The sequence below is a fragment of the Lycorma delicatula genome, chromosome 10 (assembly GCF_047948215.1).
Source record: "Lycorma delicatula isolate Av1 chromosome 10, ASM4794821v1, whole genome shotgun sequence".
Classification (NCBI taxonomy): domain Eukaryota; kingdom Metazoa; phylum Arthropoda; class Insecta; order Hemiptera; family Fulgoridae; genus Lycorma; species Lycorma delicatula.
This window is the reverse complement of record NC_134464.1, coordinates 66,638,962-66,661,291: the sequence shown is the minus strand read 5'-3', so window position 1 is coordinate 66,661,291 and position 22,330 is coordinate 66,638,962. Positions and strand designations below refer to the sequence as shown.

General features: G+C 29.6%; 1 long non-coding RNA gene across 2 annotated transcripts in view; it reads left to right on the top strand.

The window, feature by feature from the left end:
- Positions 1-1,441: 1,441 nt before the first annotated feature.
- LOC142331235 (uncharacterized) overlaps positions 1,442-22,330 on the top strand; it is a 34,419-nt gene continuing 13,530 nt past the window's right edge. The window contains exons 1-2 of one of the 2 annotated variants that reach the window (XR_012757927.1): positions 1,442-1,815; positions 3,743-3,794. This is a non-coding gene — a long non-coding RNA (uncharacterized LOC142331235). The remainder of the gene's footprint in view (positions 1,816-3,742; positions 3,795-22,330) is intronic. The other variant, XR_012757926.1, reaches the window with a different exon arrangement.

Here is a 22,330-nt window from a genome sequence, read left to right as displayed (position 1 = left end):
TTATCTCCAATGTCAAACTGTTAATGCTGTCTTCTACTATAACATTCTAAGAAGACTAACATTTGACAAATGTAACCTTAACTATAAAGTAAAGGAGATTGGGTACATCATTATGACAATTTTCTTATACACGAAGCTTACAAAACACTTCAGTTTTTCGACCACAACATGATTATAGCCTCCATGTCCCTCATACTCATTGGTTTCTTGTCCTAAAACCTCTTTCATAATAAAAAAAAAAATTATAAAACCGCGCACGCGAATGTAATTTTATATAAATGTGCAATCGTCACGTTTATGTGCTCGGTTGTAATTATATATATATAAACTGAATATTAGGTAAAATTAAATAATTGAAAGCCTCATTCATCATTACCCTTTTATGTTGTACAATTGTAAGTTATCACGGCTAATAAAAAATAAAAATGAAAAAAAATCAGAACAAAACTTTTGGCTAAATTTTTGTCGAAAAAAGTTAATAAGTCTGACCATCTAACATAAAAACCGACCGTTTTGATCTGCAGAACATATCAATGTAGGTTTCAAAGAAAAGTGAGAAAATATTTGTAAAGTATTTCATACTAACCAACGAAGGCAATTTATGTTTCTAAAATAGATAGCTAATTTATTAATCACCAAATGTAGACACAGGCAAAAGGTTTTGTTATTAACAGAAATCAAAACAAAAAAACAGAACTTTATTAGAATATTGATACCCGAAATAATTAACTTTTAAATAGAAATACGTAAATAAAACGTTTAGTATACAAAATATTCACCAAACTCCCTGTTCTAATATATCGGGACTTACTTGAAAGCAAATTATTTTAGTTACATATTTTTATAAAGTAACAGATTACTTTATAAAAATTAAGTACATATACTTAATTTTAATTAAAATAACAAGAATAAAAATATATTTGACTAATCTAAAAAAATGATTTTTGCCAAAACAAAATGTGCAAAACGTTTAGTTCATTAAATTCCCATAAGTTAACCAATAATCACATTATTTAATTGTGTACTATTTTTGTTATTACAAAATGTTATTATTTGAAAGAACTTACCTAGTTTACACGTAGAATTATTTTCTAAACGGTTGTCTAGATTCACGTAAAATACAAATAATCAAAATTTGATACGATTTTTAAAACATTACAGAAAATTTTTAAAACACTCACAGAAGAGAAATAAAACATTATTTACTGTATGACAACGTTATTCGTTAACAACACTTTTAATAGATTAATAAATTACCAGAAATAAAATGTAAGCTAATATTATTATTATGTAAGATTTGTTTATTTTTTCTACATCGCTGAATATAATGGAAACAGCTAATAATATAAACAAATATAGTTTTTCATCAACGTAATACACATTTTGACATACGCAGTTTGATGAATTTCGACACGAGCCAAGAGAACTAGAGTCAAACGAGGGGAGAGAGTCTCTGCATTCTCCCCCTCTCTTAATATACGGAGAATCTTAATAGGAAGCTTATATAAGAAATAATTCTAACATTAGGTATTGACAGGTGCGATGTTGCCAATTAACCTGCCTTTTACTTCCTCCTTGGCCCCTTGCCCGCCAAAATCAGCATCAGGTAATTTACTCCGTTGCGTATTTGACATTCAACATTTACATAGAATAAACCTAACAAGCTATAAACATTAGTTGTGGAAGGGATGGGGAGAGACAGTGAATTACGTGCGTAACAGAACGAAGCTATGGATCCAGCGGCCATCTTTCCATCCAGCGGATATATATGCTTATACGTTTATTTTAGATAGATTACCCTTGTTGTTGGTCGAGGTAAGAATTTTTTATATATATTATTTTAATGTAGATTAAAATAAGTGTCAGAGATACTACTAAAAATAGAACAAATCCACCTTAAATCAGACCAGATTGTTCATGTAACCTAACACAATACTTCAATTACTGTTAATTATTAGGACCACTGGACACATCTTCTCCTGCATCATTAACATATTTAAAGAAATCCTAGTCGCTATAGACTGTAGGTGTTCAGACTCAAACATTGATTCTTCTTCATTATGCTTATAATTAAAAGAATTGCCCTTCTTACCTGTTAAAGTATTAAGTTGTTACAATTCAGTCAACAGCTGACATTTTCTTAATGATTTCTTAATAATATAAAAAGTAAATAAATTTGAATATTCAGCTAGCCTATTTTATCAGCTGATATTTTATTTTAGTAATTCATTATTAATGCACTGTTTAGGCTAAATTTAGAGCTCTTACTGTCAGCATACACACTAGTATCTTTTTCAACAATGTAATGTAAAATTATTTAGATGATATCATGTGATGTTGGCTATTATTACTTATTAAAATTAATATGAACCAACAAATTTATTATGTAGATTAATTATACCTTACTGAGGTATTACACCAAAACAGGTTAGGTTAATTAACATATTTTGGTCCCCTGACTAGGGATATTGAAGGTTCTACAATTCGATACTTAATTAATAATTAATACCAGGGAAAGGATATTGGAAATATTGCAACAATTCATATCAAAAACAATTGCTATACAAAGAGGGTACTTTCATTAACTTAATTTAATTGTGGAATAATTGAAGATTGATGCTGTATAATTTAACATTTCTTCAGCTCTCCAAAATTATTTAAACCGGGTAGCACAATCATGTTTTTGGTATTATAAGGTGGTTGAAACAACTTTTATCAAATTCCATTGGTTTCCGAGATAGGTCCTATTCATTAACAATAAATGGAAATTAAATTTCCAAATACCTTTTTATGATGAAATATTATTTTTGAGTTCTAATATATTTACAATAACACAATTATTAATGTAAGGTTTTTATTGAATTCATCATTTTCAACCAGTTATGAAGAATGATAGAAAATAATTTTTCATTAATATTGGTCTGCTTATTTTATTTATTTTCATATAGTTTTATTATTTTATGTATTAATATAATCAGACACTTTATTATTATTTTTTGCTTGTTATTATTGTTGTATTTTGTGATACTGCTCTAATCTTTTAACAATTTTCACTGTCAGAGCAGTTTTTTATTATCTGTGGTTTATCACATGTATTACAAATAATACATGTGATGTACATGTGTGGTCTATATAACGTGTAATCATGTGTTTATAAAAAAAAAAATAATTTTTATGAATAAATAAAATTTCTGTTATAAACTCTATATAATTCACAGCACTTAAAAACAGTTTAGTTTGAGGTTCAGTAAGTTTTAAAAATAAATAAAAAGGTTTATTATTTTGTATTTTTAATATTGTGAATATAAAAAACTGATATTTATTTACTTTCTTAAAAAAAAAAATAAATATAAATTCATAACTTTTTTTTGCATTAGGCTTCTTGGTGTGCCGATACTAAAACTTTGCTTCAGTTTTATTTTTTCTTTAAAATATTACTTTTTATTTAATCTTTCATTTTTTTTATTAATTAAAATTTAGTGAAAAATAATAATTTTTGTTTGTTATCGTATCAAATTTATCATACAATTTTTAATAGCTTAATTCTTCACTTTGTTTGATTGTTTTTATAGTTAGTATTTTTATTTGTTATAATTCTTTTAGAGGATTTCATTAGTTCTTATACAAGTAGGTTTATTAGTGAAGTTGGACATATAATATTTTTATATATAGTTAATTTAATTTTTGATTAGTTTGTTATGAGAATGATATTAACACTTTTTTATATAATTTCTTTTTACAGTATGATTTTTCACTATGCAGGTGTCTACTTCAGATGTCATCTTTTAAAAAAAGTAATATTTAATAGAACAATCTATTTTTTTAGACTAGCACATTTATTAAAGTATAATACTGAAAGAAGATAATATTTTTAAATATTGATGAAACTTCAATAAATGTAGGGAGATTTTAATTTTACTAAAAAAGATGTATAGTTAAAAATTCTTTATATTTGTTGAATTTTCATAAAATATTTCAAGATGTAGTTTTTTCGATTTGTTTTTATTTAGTAATATAAATCGGTCAACTAATTCCGAGTCTATTATAGAAAAAAATCCCACTTTAACTTGGTAGTAATATCTTTTCCCTTTGAACTACAAATTATTATAGATTATAAAAACGATTAACGAGTGATACGTAAGGATGTAATGATATGATTTCACTATTTCTAAATTTATCCAACTTAGCCGACAACCCACTTCTACAATGCAAATACGCGCGTGCGCGCTCACACGTACTCACACACACACACACACGCGCGCGCACACACACAATCAAACAAAAACACACACACAGTGTGAGAAACAGAATAGATTTATTTGTTCCGTTTTACAACGAAGGGAATTTTTGTTTAGCTTTTATTCATAATTAATTCATATAACAATTGAATTGCACAATAAAACTATGCATATTTTACGGATAAATTAAACACGGAAGTCCGGGTAATTGAGAATCGGATTAGTAAAATAACTAAGTGTTATAGTAATTGTATCGTTTAATTTTTTGTAGCACGGTGATCCGAGCGGTAACGTAATCGTATATTCATTTTTTTAGGAGTAAAGCGTGGTCTTTGTTCGTATGAATATAAATTATTAAGTACAGATTATAAATAAATTTTATTTTTTTTAATTTTTACTTAAATTATCTAATAGTTTTTTTTATTATCTGATACTACAAATCGTGCTTGTCTATGTAAGAAAGAGAGATAGAGAGAATATCTAGGGGCGAGAGAGAGTGTATTAGTATGCAATACTAGTGAAAAAAAAAAAAAAACTAGTAAAAGGGGAGTGAGAAAATTTAAACAGCATTACAACTATGGATGTTTATTTATTTATTTATTTTTTTTACTTCAGTATTTATTCACTAACTGAGCTCGAAAAAAAAATTACAAAAATGTGTATTTCTATGAATATAAAATATTAACACTCGGATGTTATTTTGCTGAATCGGTTACATTTTATCGTCCGATGACTCCTCAAAAGTGACCGGCATTATTCTGTTGTCGAGTTCCATTAACAATATATCCCAGTCTGGCGAGCATTTTTTAAATAATTAGGTAAAATCGGTTTAAAACAGCAATATTACATCGCCTTGTTTTACAACGGCCACCCTGTAGTTAACAGGTGAGAACTTAGAGAAACTTTGCGACTTCTCTTCTCATCTCTTTTTCTACCCGACCGTGCGCTCCACGAAAATCTTTTAACATAATAAAATAACGAGGATCGTAAAAATTATTCGTACTGTTGTAAAAAGTTTTTTTTTTTATATGTATGTTTGTTCGGTTATAATTTACTTAATTAGAATTGTTGAGGAATTAATTGCATTAATTTTTGAATTATTTACTTAAAAAAAATTAATATCCTTCAGTTATTACGGCGAGTTAATTAAACTCCTTAAATTAAATGTTTAATTTCACAACACTAAGAAAACTACGTGCTTTCTATTCGTGTTAAAATAATTTTATTTGTGATTAAGTTTAGGAGATTCTTTGAAGTTTGAATTATTTTTGCTCCGAAGTAAATCTACTGTGTTTTGAAGGGTTGGGTGCACGTGTGTACATGTATATATTATTTTTACTTAATTTTTTTTTTGTAAACTACTGGGGCCATTAACGATTCTAACTTTCGTAAGTGGGTTTTTTTCTTTTATATATAATTTGTTCAATACCATTCGTTTAAATATCTCAAAAAAAAATAGATTCTCAGTTCGACTTCGACTGTCTTTCCTGGTAGAAAAGTATTTTTGGGGGAAAGTTAAAAGAAAAATTGTTTGAAAGTAATAATAAATATTTCCTCATTTTATGACAATCTTTTTTAGAGTTTACTACTACAAGTTAATCGACTACGTTTAGAAATATTCTTTTTATTTTAAACGGAACGCTCGCTTCACTTTTACATTTCTTGACAATGGCCTGTACGGATAATTTTATTTGAAGTACTGCTCATATTACATATAAAAATGATAAAGCTTTTAAAAAATTGATTAACACTTAAAAAACTAATAAAAAAATATCCGCCAAATAAACAATTTGCAAAAGTTTCTGAATCAGCCGAACTTAAGAGGTCGAAATTTAAAGAATCTATGAAATAAATCATTTAATAATGAAGTGAAATACGGTAAGCGCGCGCGCGTGTGTCTGTGTGTAAGCCGTGCATCAGAAAAAGGCGCGTGAAAGTCCTACAACTGTGTTCTCAGCTTTTTCTTTTGGCAATTAAATTTTAAATACTATGTAATTTGGACGGTAAAAACCTCATTTGGTAAAAAGGAAAACTGAGACGCAAAATGCGTTATTACAATTATTTTTTTTCATATTAATGCTTTTAATACCGCATCATTTTTAAATTAAAAGCATAATTTGATCATGGAGGTCAAATCTGACCAGTTTCCCGGGAAAAAATAAAAATAATAGATGTTCAAGGCGTACTGTTGATTAGATTGAATGATTATAATGATAATTTCATGTATTTTGTAGCGAAAATTACTCGTAATCCTGAGAAAAGCTTTCTTATAACTTATGTGAACGGAAATTCATTTGTCTAAATAAACGATTTGAGGTAATCTGCTCATCATTGGATTGTTGTAGTGTTATGATTTATATTCTAATGTCATTCTTTTAGTTAAAGGGTTTTTGCGCAAAACTCTTATATTAATTTATTGTTTTAGATATCGTTTCTATTGTTCTAATGACTGTAATGTAAGTAAAATATCTATTACAGTAATATTACTTATTAAGAGTAATATTTTCTATAAAAGTAATGATGTTTATTAACTAGACAATCCGTTTAGCGATCATAATGAACATTTTGAATCTGTATATCGATATTTAAAATATATATTCATCTTTTGTGAAGAAACTATTTCATTTCTCATTTGTATTTGTTCGGTCAAGAGTTTTGTATATACATAAAATTATTGATGAACAAGTATAGAACTGTAAGATATATGTAATCTAAAATTCTTTTTATAATTACACTGCCGCTTGTGCTAAAAAAAAATTAAAACAGAGGCAACCACTATTGTATATAAAGAATCAAGGACAAGTAATAGTTTATAAAAAAACTATATAACAAAAAGGCTTGTACATGACCAAGAGAGAGGCGGCAAGAGAGAGGAAGTAAAAAACTGGGCATCGTTAAAGATAAATCATTTATTTTAAAATTAATATTTGTTTTGTTTTTGTTTGAAAAAAGCGTTTAATTGTTTAAATCAGAGTTTATATATTTAAAATAAAGTAAAAAGAATCTGAATCATGTTGCTAAATTTGTTTAACTAAAGTTTTTAATTTATCGACTTTGAATATTTTTTATTTATAAATATTTATATGAACAGGAAAAAGGAAAACGACAACTGATTTTTTTTTTTACAATTAAATTTTTTAAATGTTTTGGTGTTTTGGTCAAAATGGATTTTACACAGTTAAAATGAATATATTGATTTTAAAAATCGTTTATGTTTATATATTTCGAGTAAATTTAACATTTAAATGCAATTTTTATTTATATTTTGTCTTAAATTCAGAGTTCAGTAAGAACGAACCCAGTGTGTAATGCACTATTTTCGAAACTAAGTGACTTATGTTAATAGAAAATAATTTAAAGAAAAAAGTTATATTCAATTATAGATTAGGAAAAAGATATACTAACATCCTACAAGAAGTAATTAACAAACACTGATTTTAACTATTGTATTCATTTCATAGTAATGAAAGATTTGAATTACAATAAATTACTAAAAAAGAAGTAATGTAAATTATAATACAAGAATACATTAGAGTAAAAAATAAAATAAAAATTCAATCTAAGTTAAAGTATGTATGCTTTTTTTACCATCAGATTACATTTTAAAAATAGGTTTGCTTTTTGTTATAACAGCAAAGGTAACTTCAGTAATTTATCGGTAAAAAAAGATATTATAGGTTACATACTAATTTAACCCACCGGGTTAGTCTAGTGGTGAACGCGTCTTCCCAAATCAGCTGACTTGGAAGTCGGAAGTACCAGCGTTCAAGACTACCTTTATTTACACTCGCACATATCATCTTCATTCATTCTCTGAAGTAATACCTGAACGGTAATTCCCGAAGGCTAAACAGGAAAAAAAGAGGGCTGAGGGGAGCAAAATCCAAATTGGGATTGAGGGCCCATACCGCTGACTGAATAAATTTGGTCGATTCGTGTACTGCATTATCCACATGGGCGGGTGATTTTAAAGGCACGTCCAAACCTTGTATTTTCCTCCAAAAATCTCGAAAACGTCGATTACTGGTCAATTTATTAAACAGAGTGGGAGATCGAACAGTTAGCATAAAATATATATGTACAAATAAAAATATATATATTGTATAGCCATGAAACTTGACAGAATGTCTGTCAGTAAATCTTGTTTCAGATATAAGCACTACGTCTATCTTAATATTTAAAACAGCTTTTGATTCTATTTTTTTATCAGACAACCCGTTATCATTCCAGATTGCTAGTCTGAGACAGTCCATCATTTTTTCTCAAGACGATTCATGAATAGTCCAGTTCATATTTTCAAGCATTCACTCAAAACTTTCCAACATACGGTCAAGGAAATTCATCGGCCCGTGAAAATTTTGGTTATCAATAGTTTGTTGATCATAGGGAAAATTAATTTTAACTTTTTCAGCGTATGTAGTACCAGAAATATTCAGCCTATTATTATATTCATTATTATTGTTACACTAATGTTACTACTATTATAATTATGAAAACCATTATTTCTAGAGTTCGTTACACGAACACCTCTTTTAGCACTCAAATTGTTATTATTGACATTAGTATAATTATTATTATCAGTAGAATTGTTATTAGTAACAATTCTGGAGGATAGGCCGGGTTTGATAGAATAGACCTTAGTTTTATACTATTGATAGATTTTACACCCTTTGTAACTCGCCGCAGCTGACGCAAGAAGCTGGAACCTGTAGTGCCTTATAACAGACTGTTATGGCACGATCTGTACCACATTTTACACAACGGTGCGGGCGATTGCGTAGATTTTTGGTATGGCCAAAGCGTTGGCAACGTTTGCATTGGACCGCTTCTTTTTTAAAATACGTAACTTCAAAGCTTACAATTGTATACTTGAGAGGTTTCACGTCAAAAATTTCTTCATTATTAGATTTGGGCACCAAATCTATGAAATAAAACGGGAGCGGTTCCTTCGTTTGACGATGGAGAACGTTAATAACGTCTCTAACCTCGTGGCCTAACTTCGTCAATTCAATGATTACAGATTTATCTTCCGAGTGATGCATGCATCGCATGACCACTCTATATGCTCTTTCATGTTTCAAGTTTATATGTATAATGACATTGATACTGTTTTCAAGCATTTTTGACATTATAATATTATATATGTCAATATCAACCGGCAGAACATTTACCGTGTGGCCCGATTTCATTGTTGTCAGTTTATATTTAATAACATTACAATTAGAAAATAATTGTTGACAGCAAATTTTTCAATTCGGTTGTTGCATTAACGCCTGTTGCAAAAATAGGCTCAGGTTTTAATAATTCTGAACGACTACCTTCGTTGTCAGCAGTGTTTTCAAGAAGACTAAATTAATTTGATGTAGAACAGCAAAAGTAGGTACGCGATATTACCTGATTGTAGGCGAATATTAGGTTCAGTATAATTTGTACGTTGGCGTTTTTTGCCGCTGGAATTACATCGTTCTGTCGACTAGCATTTTCGTTTTGTATGCGCAATATTAGTATTGCTTGTCGGGAAGGGTTTGCACTAAAATCCGTATATCACTTTCACTCTCCGTTCCTGAAGAGTCACTCGTGTTATCGATAATGTCGTTTCTAATTAAATTACGCCGCGGTTATTGAGGGGTCCCTATCAGAACACTTTAGAAGCCCGCATATTCTATTACCTTGTAGGTTAGGGTTTACACGAGATAGTAGGTTATTCTTTACATGCGATGATTCCCTGTTGCTAGGAATAACAGCTTGTAGCTGGTCCGTAGCAACGCTCAATAGATGGTTTGTTGCTTATTTAAAAACGACACCGAATAAATATATTCCTTCTTGAGACAGTACTAAGATAATAATAAACAATATAGTATACAGATAATATAGTCTACAATATAATACCTGGTGATATTAGATATAAGATAAATTTTCACTAGAAATCACTAGACTCGTCTGTCTTACACAAAAACAGCTGTTGCACTAAAACTGAACACTGATTGAAAATACTTTTAAAAATTGTGTATTGTTTTTCTCGCATATATAAATGTCGCATTAAAATAAGCTTATCCAAATTTTATCTTAATTCCTAGTAATTTTTACGTAATATCTACAACGACGATGTCATCCTTTCGAAAGTTCGACGAGAAAGAGGAGACGTGTGAAAGATCAAGTAAATTTTCATCGCCAGCCGTTATGTTTTTCATACTTGAATTCATATTTTAATTTGTGTTTTTAACCTTAAGTAAACATCATATTTTAAAATTATACTAAATAAATTTCGTTAAAGTCATAATTTTAATCGGTTAACAATTTTTTTTTATTTATTCATATTTATGTCTGGGGACTATTTAATTATATATTTCTACTCGTAAAATTTAGGTCGGCAACTAAAAAAAAAAATCGTATTGTTTATTAATTTAATTGTTAAAATTGTTTGTAATTTTTTGTTTGGCGTTTGTAATTCAGAAAATTCTACTCTTGTTAGTTTATTTAAAGAAAAAAAAATTGCAGTTAAAATTTTAATAACTTTTGTGGAAAAACCATTAAAAAGAAATGAAATAGAATCCTTAAATAAAATTTAGTTAAAACAGCGTATTAATAAAACTTTAGCGATATACAATAACGAAAATTCGAGAAATTAACTCGGCTATGAAGTTAAAATGATCGTACGTTTCGCACTAATTTTCCAATTTGTCTTAATTAGAAGACAGCGAAAAGGTTATTTGTATAATGAAATTGATAATTGCAGTACTACAGTTAGACTGAATTTTATTAGTACCAAATTTTCAGACTATGTATGATTTTAATAAACTAATGAAATATCGAAGAGAAAAATCTCTCTAAATATTGTCGTTTTTATCAGTTGTATTAAATTGTTTTAACAATAAGTAGAAACTAGCGCCCGGCTCTGAACATATGCTATTTGTTTATTTTCTTAAATAAAAGATAATAATATAAATAATATTCAAGGTTTAATGAGTCGGTAGTCAAAATTTACAAAATTTGAGTAGTTTCAACCCTGACTTAAGGTAACATAAGATCTAGTTGAAATGAGTTTAAATTACAATATTTTTGTCTATGTAAAACAAACTTTATTATTTATTATTCACTATTATATTTGTAACCAAAATCTCGACTGAGGACACGGTTTTAATACTGTCTAAGCTTTCTGTAGCAGTTATTAATATCCTGTTGATGTTATAAAAATGTATACGTTACTGTTTTCTTTCATTGTCAGTCGTTAAAAAGTACACATTAGATGAACGGTTTAGTTTTAAACATTTTTACTAAAAGTCCTGGGTTCGATTCCTGACAAGGGGGATCTTCTAAGGCGAGATAGAAGAGTGATTCTTTAAAGATTTCCCTAATTACAAAGCTATTCTCAAACAGATAACTAATAAAATATTTAATGATACATTTAACCTATGTTTTATTATCTGATTTTTCACGCTTTAAAAATTTTATATAACTAGCGCGCGTGTACTGTTTTTTGTTTGTTTTTTTTTTTTTTTAATAGAATTGCATTTGTAACTGTTTTTCCTTATAGATTAACAGTATATTATTTTATTATAAAATTTAAATAAAATATCATTTTGATAAGAGAACTGAATTTGGCAGTTATAATGTAGGTTTTCCTTGTAACGAATTTCCCATTTCATCTTATTCATTTTTAAACAGAATAGTAAATTCTTCGTTGAGTTTTTAAGAAAGTTTTGGATCCTTTCCGTAAAGGAAAATTAAGTAAACTCATAATTTAAATACCTAGAAAAGTTATTGAATTCCGTTTCCGCTAATCAACAGCAAAAATAACTTTAAAATTAGCGTAATTTTCAACTGAACTGAGATATATATAAAAGGTAAATATTGGCTTGACTCAAATATATATCTGAAATCTAATATTATTTCAGTAGCTTTACATGTGGTGTAGCTTTATTTATTCGAATTTTACAGGTAGTTGCAGCAATCTTATTTTACTTATTGTTAAATCTACAACAGAAGGAAAGTACTTCTCTTATCAGTAAAAAAATGACACCATCCCGTATTTTTTTCTCTTATTTCTCGACTAAAATTTATTTTTTATTCTTCGATGTTACTATTTTCACTGACGTCTCTGCTGCGTCAGAACATTTTGTAAGTAATATTGTTTCCTTAATTCATCATGTTCAAATTTTATTTTATCACTAGGATCCTTCGTCCGCGCTATATGCATAATTTGGCATATGAAAATATTACTACCAAATCGAATGTCGAATCTATGCCAATTACGAGCTTACCCTGATGATGTAAATTCTTAGTTCAGGAACTAAAAATATACAGAATGTTACTCTGTACAGCCGTAAATTTGTAAAGTGTCGTCATTTCCTATAATTTTATTATCAAATTAATTTAGTTTTACGTATATTATGGCGCTAATACAAACTGATATTTTATAGACAACGAATTAAATTTAGTAAATCAAATAATTACTGTTTGAAGTAGATATTAACATAGACGTCATTAAAAGAATAAAAGACGACAGATTTGTTAGTTGTTCATAATAATTACTTTATATTGCACAGCTGCGCACTCACTGTCATTCTCTCTCTTTCTACACGCACTCGTGTGTCATACATTAGATAGAAACTTTTAACCTTGACTTTTTTTAATATTACACTGGACAGCTGTCAATGTTTTGTCTACTATAAGTGATGTTACATGCTATGTTGAATGATTTATGGCTTTTAGTTCTCTTGCAGTGTCACTTTGTTTTTTAACGGTTATGTTTTATACTACTCTAGTCGGCAGTTGCCTTCATATGTTTCTTTTCTAATGTGTAACTTACTTAAATCAGTTATATTCTTTCTAATAAATAAAATAACATTTCTTTAAAGATATATTCACTTCCATTTGAATTATTAAAAAAAATCAATATAATTATTTCTTTAATCTTTTCTCTATTTTTTCTTTGAAATATTTTTTTTTCGGTTGCGGGCCATTTCTTAACTAATAACTGGAGATGATTTCTAAAAATATAAGATAAATTATAATTTTCAGTTATTATTAAATAATCAGATGTTTCACTATCTCTATTACATATAGACATTTTTAAAAGTTCATAGAATTTTATTTCACTAATAACTTCTGATTTTTTTTCATATTTTGTTTTATTGAATAATTATTTATTGTAAAATTCCTTTTACAATCACGGGTTAATAATTATTAATAAATTAATATATTTAATTAAATTAAAAAAAAAAAAACATGTTAAAAAATGGAAAAGAAGATGATGTCTGATTCGAACCGATATGCCTTTTCCTTATAGATCCAGATACGAAACGACTAGGACTAGATAAGGGAATCTTGGAGAGCCACATAAAAGCAGTCAAATGACTTAAGGCAAAAAAAAAGATACAGATACAACACGTTTCAAAAATATTAAACGGTTTTGATTTAACTTTTTAAAAAGCATTAACCAAATTATTATTGATTATTTATTTGAAGAAGTTTAGGAATTTGAATATAGATCAAAGAAATGAAACAATCGATTTAATACGCGCTATCAGTTAAAAAATATTTGAAATACTTTTTTATAATTTGATATAATACAAAAATCTACTTATTCATCGGCAAAACCTCACAAGATGATGCGGTATGAAAAATTTATCGATGCAAATTTGGACGATTTTTTAAGTAATTTATTAAAAATCCTGTATTTTAATTTTCATTTCCTTTTACAGCGAAAAAAGAAGATATTGCGACGTTTATGCAAAGTTTATTTTACGCTCGCTTACATAAGATCACTCGTACTTTCATGCAAAATATTTGGAAAAAGTTCCGAAAGATATATCCAGGGATAAAAGTTGAAATTCCACTTATACGCCCATTTCTCTGCAAATCAATCGTCCCTATAGAAACATCTTCCACACACACACACAAACGCGCGCGCGAGTATATAAGAATCATTCAAAAACAACCAGGAAAAACCCTCTATTGAGACTTCATTTATACTTTGATTTATCCTCTTCTTTATATATACAATAGCTTCCTGTTGCAGCTTCGCCCGCGCTGTATGGTTACTTGCGTTCCCCGTGGCGTTCAATCTTTTTTTTTTTTTTTTTTTGTTTATCAGTCAAGTAACCGGAGGTAGTGCAGTCAGTCACACGTACACTAACGGTGGCACTGGCTGTGGTGGTTGAGCAGCTCCGTTAAAGCCACTACTGGCTAGGAACGGAGGGGGTGGTGTAGCGACCGGACACGCTACGAGGTGGGATCTTCTCCCCTCGGGGGGGAATCGAGATGTGGTGGTTGAGCCACAATGCCGAATACCTTCGCACCCCTTCAAAAAATCGGAATTAAAAAAAAAACGAAAATGGTTTTTAAACATTTACTTGAAGAGTATTTGCAAGCCCAAATCTACTAAATGTCTCGTTTACTACAGTCGGGATTCGGAAAATTTACAATAATAGTTTACAAATTTTTTACCTTTTTTCATTCCCTTTCAAGGTCGAATTTAAAAGATCTAGAAATCGGTTTATTGACGTAAAGATTACACCCGCCAAAAATCAAATTGAATTTTTCATTTGTTATTTTTCATTTTAAAAAAATTAGGGTTCAAATACAGAGATAGAAGAGCAATTGCTAACATTTACAGGATTTATTAGTTGCTTTAATATTGGAGGGACAGGTAGAAGGGAAAAATTGTGTAGGCAGGCAACATTTGGAATATGTAAAACAAATTGTTAGGGATGTAGGATGTAGGGGTTATACCGAAATGAAACAACTTGCATTAGATAGGGAATCTTGGAGAACTCCATCAAACCAGACACATGACTGAATACAAAAATAATAATATTTTTTCTACTACAATTTTCATAAAAGTTTCACCTAAACATCTGAGTATATATTTACTAATAAAGTAAATGTTTACCAATAGTAAGTGGAATAGAAATTTCTAAACCAGAAACAAACAATATTTATACTTATTAAAAAAAATCATCAGTTTGAAAAATTTTTTATTAAGAAAAATGAATTAATTGATGTAAGTTGTAAATTCCAACAGTGTTTGAACAGTAAACATAGTGTACCATTTTTAAACATTATATTCTGATTGAGCCATTTTTTTAATAGTATTTCAAACAAAAAATTACCACCAAGTAATTATTATAATATAAACACTTGGTAGTAAAAAAATTCACTTGCATATTTCAGTTTTTAACTGAAATGATGGAAGTGAAAGTGTTAAAACATTATTAAATCTCAATGGAAATAATCTTTGAAATTCTGAAATTTATTTATTTTCTTTGTACTTTAACAAGGGGCAAGAAGGACTTGTAGGCTTGAGATTGAAAGACTGGAATCTCTTCCGCATAATAAAGTGCATGTTTTTAGAATTTTGCATAATAACTTTAAAGATTTTACTTGAATGTAAATTTATTTTTACAATTATAATTATCCACAATGGAATCGCCTGGCCATTAATCACAAATCAGAATAGTATTTCTATTTATTCATCTAAAATTATTTAAAAGCTGAGTTATTCCACTGTGGAAGTAAGTTTTCATCAATATACCACTGAAATGAACGAGACCTATTAGTGCATATAACTTCTGTAGTATAATATGATATATAAAGAATACACATATAATGTTTTGTGGTGTCAAAAGTGAGCTCTGTTGTTTGAACTTCAATTTTATTTCTGGGCGCACAAAGAGGAGGTGTCATTATCAGTGCCTGGATACGATATTTATATAATATGTAAATAAATATTAAAAATTAACAATAAAAAATAAATTAAAATCTAACACCAAAAAATGAAATAAAAAACCACAATGATATATATTACATCAATAATCTAAATTAAAAACAATAAAATTACCATCTGCTCTATGTCAAATGGTATAAATAGCTGAAAGCCATTACTGAATACTCAAATATTTGAATATAAACTGACAGCCTGAGAAACCATAAAAGATTAGATAACATTGTTTCATTGTTCCCCAACATACTTTGCATGTCAGCCCCTAGTTTAAACTTGCAACACAACTTATAGCTCATAAACTTAGGACAGTGGGAGGTTTATGAAACTGCAAAAGAGTAACCAAACGGGTTAGCTATATCAATTGGCATGGTATCGAGGGTGCTGTTGCTTTCCAGTCTAATCGACAATGGTGACTGCCCTGATCCATACACTGCCTGTACTTTTCTCCAAATAACTAATGATGGAGTTGTCCGAGAAATGGTATCGACATAATTTAGCCATGTAACGTTCCCTTAATGCACTCCACAGTCTTCTTTACACTAAGGAGCAGCAGGCTGCCTTGGTTTTCCTAGTTGGATATAGTCACTTGCCCTTAAGCAGGTATGCAAAATTGGAAAGTTGATGGAGCGCGTTAAAATTCATGGCTAAATGAATTTTGTGCCTGATTCAGTCTGCTTTCCCAACCACCCATCTGCATAGCTGATTCCGAGGCAACACTACACTATTATCGACCGAGATGACAACCAGTCTATGATTGCTTCCAAAGAAGTTTTTGAGCACAAGTTAAGATGTGGGAGTAAGGTTGCTGAACACAAGGATAGATTGATGCATGAAAATGTGCCTGATGAATTCTGCCTCAGTTGATCAACTACAATTATAGTGCCATGGGAAGAACATGATGGGCATTGAAAAGGAATTTGGGAATTCTCATTGATATCTGAATATGCACATATTCATTTTGATTGGCGCCAATACCTTCACTGACAAGGATGTTTGTCGCTATCAGAATATGGGCGGTTATTACGATTTCGTTTAGGAGCAGAGAATGAATTCACTGGGTTGCTCTCATGGTGAACTCATCGCAAATCAGCTGATTTCAAAGTCTAGAGTTCTAAGGTTCAAATTCTAGTAAAGACAGTTAATTTCATACAGATTTGAATAAGAGATCGTTTTCTTTGGTGGTTGAGTTTCAATTAATCACACACCTCAGGAATGGTTGACCTGAGACTGTATCAGACTATACTTCATTTACATTCATACAGTAATACCTTACCCTCATTCTGTAATATATTACGGTGGTTCTTGAGGCTAAAGAGAAAGTGCATAGTATGTGAAGGTGAAGGTCTAATGAAAATTGTAATAGTCTCCCATATTCCGCTTGCAACAAATCCGTGTAGATATTGACGCCATTTACCCTCAGTTTGATAGCCACATCTTTCGCAGACGTATTTGTGGGATGGAGGTGAGTCTTCTGCAGACACAGTATTAAAGGATTCTCTTCCTTTATTAGGATTTCAATATCCTCACTGCGAGAAGGAGACCATAAACAATCAAATGCTACAACATTCAAAAACTTGCTCCTTGGTGCAACCAATTTTTGTTGTGACCAAAATCCTGACACTGAAAGGAGCGTCTTGGTATGTTTAGTTGCACACAGACAGAGCTCTTATTCTCTCGAGAACAGTTGGAGCAGAAAAGGTTAGGTTAAATGAATCTGCATTCTTCTTCATGATGCTAGACAAGTCATGGTAAAAAATTACTCCTTTGCTGGAATTTAGTGTATTATGTGGTTCCACTATTGTTACTCAGTCATTACTTCATCGTTTCCTATGTATCTAAGGTATACAAGTTTCTGACTCTGTGCATCGTCGTTCACCTCAATCAACAGTGGTCACTCCTAAGCTTTTTAATTGATTTAGGCGAGCCAGAAATTGTTGCTACGTATTTGTTTATTAAAATGGGAGAATCATGAGTTGCAAGCTCATGTTTATTTAAAAAGTGAGAAACCTTACAGAAGGAACTTACATTTTAGTAAGAAATCTTACATTAGATAACTTAGCACTCTGTGTTACATTACTAGTTTTTATTACATACTAGTTTCCACCTTGAGTTACAGTTGGATTTTGTAAGATGTCATAACACCACCAACTGTACGTGTAAGAAGAACAGTGTAAGGTGGTGTTATGTTGCTGTGTAATTGTGTATGTTGCAATTTATGTAGAATTTGTGGTGTAGTTTATACTAAACCACCACATAACTAACCCCCGCAAAGAAGAATGTTGCCAATACATAAGTTGTTGATTAAAAAGGACCCACATGTAAAACTTGTTTATGAGAATCTTTGAGAAAAGGATGCATAGTTAATAAACAAGTTCCCAAAGGTCAATAATTCAAAGATTAAAGAGGATTAGGTGATTAAATAGTATCTCAACTAAGATCAAATTAAATGTTAGAACTTTGCAATACATTAAATAAAGCAGAACAATACATTTTTCTCATTGAACAAGTCTTTCGTGAAGGTGCCGAGTTATACTTGGCACCTTCATGGATTTAATGAAGCACAAGTTTTCTGAAAAGTTTCCAAACATTATTTTCCTCACCCAATGCAGTTTCTTACACTTATTGAAAAATTTTGGAACAGGCTCTTTTGAAGACACTCATCAAAGCAGAAGACTACCTAAACTAAATGAATAGAAATGCTGGATGTTTAAGATGCTATGCCAAAAGTCCATCAAAGTCAATATGTAAGTTAGCACAGTAGCAAGGTACTTGCTACTGCACGTAAAGCTGTAAGAAAAGAACTGAAAGCTACAGATCATGCCAAAAGACTAAATTATTATCAATAGTTTAAAATTCATTAGTTAGTTATCAGAAGTGGAAATCAATCGCAGTTGGTTCCAACAAGATGGCGCCACAGCACACACAGCTAACAGGTCAATAACTTTTTTGAAATGTCTTTAGTGAACGGGTTTGTAGTCTGTTCGATTGCCCGATCTGACTCCCTAGATTACCTTCTATGGGAGGTAGTGAAACAAGCAGTATATTGCAACAGACCATGCATGAATGACAAACTAAAAAGTGCAATAATGGCATACATACAAGATATTCCAGTACATCATAATGTAATCACAAAGCTTTGTTTTCTGTAGTATAAAACTTCAGTTATCCCTGTTTTCTTACCTATATTGGAACCAGATGGTCCATCACTTTGTAAACTCAAATCCGAATGTATATTTCTAGTGACAGTTTCTGAAGATTTTCCAAAATTCAACTGAGATTGATTACCATAATTTGAACTCAAGGACATAGCAGTCATATCTATATTGGAAACAGAACCATGGTTCCAGTGATTAATAAAACCGAAAGTTAATAGTGCAACTTAGTAAAAGCTGAAAACCTCAACACAGAAACTTATTCATTTATTCTTGCTATTTCTGAGGCCGAAGGAATTTGTTTCTAAAAACAGTGAAAAATTAGAAGCAGCATTTTTTGGACCAGGTGGTCTATCATTCTGCAAACTCAAACCTGATTGGATATGTCTGGTAAAAGTTTCTGAAGGTTTTCCAAAATTTAACTGATTCACCATCATAATTTGAATTCAAGGACACAGCAATTACATCAACACTGGAACCAGGTGGTAACACCATAACTTGAAATAATTACTTTATGGTAGTGATTTTAGTTTACAAAGTGATAGACCGCCTGATCCAAAAAATGCTGCTTCTAATTTTTCACTGTTTTTAGATTCATATGTTATAAATAATTACCTAAACAAAAATAATAAATAAATTTCTTCGGCCTCAGAAATGGCAAGAATAAATTAATTAGTTCCTATGTTGGAGTTTTCAGGTTTTACTAAGCTGCCTTTTCTTAACTTTCAGTTTTATTAATCACTGGAACCGTGGTTCTGGTTCCAATATAGATGTGACTACTGTGTCCTTGATTTCAAATGAATTATGGTAGTGAATCAGTTGAATTTTGGAAAACCTTCAAAAACTGTCACTAGAAATATCTAATCAGATTTGAGTTTACAAAGTGATAGACCGCCTGGTCCAAAAAATGCTGCTTATAATTTTTGCTGTTTTTAGCTTTATGTTAGAAACAAATTTCTTCGGCCTCAGAAGTGGTAGCAATAAATAAATTATAGTTGAGTTTTCAGCTTTACTGTATGCTGCACTATATTTTCTTTAACTTTCGGTTTTATTAATCAAATGTGAAGGTTTTTTTCATAAATAATTTATTACATTTAATTGTATAAAAAAATATGTGGCAAATTCTCAAAAATATCTTGTTTTACGTTCTAGAAAACGTTTTAATTAATCTTACAATAGAACCTATCGTTATAATTCATATTTACATTGGCCAGCTGAGTAATAGTCTATTAATAAATGGGGTTCAATTCTTGAAATATGATAAATGCTGTAATTACAATTTTGTTTATTATCTCAAGTAATTTTAGATAACAATTACATTTATTATATTTATTTTTTTACGTTCAACAGTAACAATTTAAAACTATAATTTCAGGTAATTATAATCTGTTATTTATGTTCTACTACTAAAAGTAACATTTAAAATACACAGAATTTTTGAACATAAATTAAATAAAAAAAAGGCAATGAATATTTATATGTAAAATATTAACATATGTAGAAAAAATTTATAACAGATATAATAAAAAAAGTCATTATTTTGTCATGGTTTAGAAAGTCTAATTTTTAGAAAATAAAGACCTAAGTTAGCATATAACTAAATTAAATGTAACATCATTTATAAAATAATAAAATTAATACAAATGAATATTATTTAAGTAATATATGAAATCTGATCAAAAGTAATCAGATTAGGATGATGAAAAAATGAGTTTATGTGAACTTTTGAGGCTTATTCACTTCAAAATAATCCTTTTCTGTTACTATTCATTTATTTCAGCAATCCCAATATTGTTCAAGCATTACTGAAATTCATGTAGTAACTATCAGTCCCGTCGTCTAATGTTCTGCTCTCAATATTACCTTTTACTGAAGTAATGACTGAGTTTTAGTTACTAGACTTCTACCACAATCCATTAACCATACTATCAATTAAAGTTAATTGATAACTTGATCAGTACATTGTAGCAGATTTTCCAGTAACAGGACGGTAATTAGACCTTCTGCTAGACAACATGCTTTATGTCCAAATAGAGTGCATAAAATCAGGTGGGTGAATAGCTTCCTATGTTTTACCAATAAAACGTTAGAGGTTCAGACTTAGGGTTATTTAACCTTTACTAGGTAATCTCACTGAGAGGTTCTATGTTAAATCCATTTCCATGGGGTGCAAGAGATATACTAAAAGATTTATTATTTTTCCATTATTTAAAAAAAATTTTTAATTAATTAAAAAGATTTAGAATATACTGATATTTTCCTACATGAAACACATTATATACACAATTTTTTGCATAATATATATGGAAAACAATTGATAAACACTATTTCACTACATTTAAAACCAAATACATATTACTGTAACTTGTAATATGGTTGGGAGGGGTATAAATTGTCAGCAAGGCTGATCATCTACATTATCAACAACTCAAAGTTATGTTTTTCCCAGTCTCTTACAATACATACTCAAAGTATTATTAAAAGTGACTGTTGGGTAAAGTTAAAAAATAAAAAAAAACACACAGCTAGTATTTGCCAAAAGAAATTGGACTTTAATGAGAACAACTTGATATAAGTTAATTATTATAACCTTAAAAACTACTTAATACATCAGCTGAAATCAGCGTCTGAACAATGATAGTTAACTGAAAAAATACATGAGTACACGCTTCTAAATACAGATTGTTACAATATACGTTTTTGACAAAGCCTGAAGGATAACATGAAACACCTTAGTTTTAATTATAACTTTAGAAAAAGATGACATCAATAAACATAGTATATCTGAAAACTATTGCATTACTGACAAATGCTGTAATATTGAAAAATTAGTAATGAACAAATGTCATAACCTTAGAAAAATAAATTAAAGTAAATCTTGATTGGCATTGGCCTTTCCTGATTTATGAACCACAAACTTAACGTTAAATAATGTAAAAATGTAATTTTAGTTTGACGTAGAAAAATACACAATAATATTACAGTACAAAAGAATTAATTACAATATAATCACACTGAACTTAATTGAGCACATGAAATGGGTTGCAGCTGAATTGACAGCCTTCTGTAAGTGACCTGTCGTGACTGTACTAAAGTGAAATTGAAACTTGAACGGCATAGGTAGGATGAACTGAATGTTCCACAAATTTGAATGATAACATAAAGATTTAACGTAATGAGTAAAGAAAAACTGAACTTGCCTGTAGCACACAAAT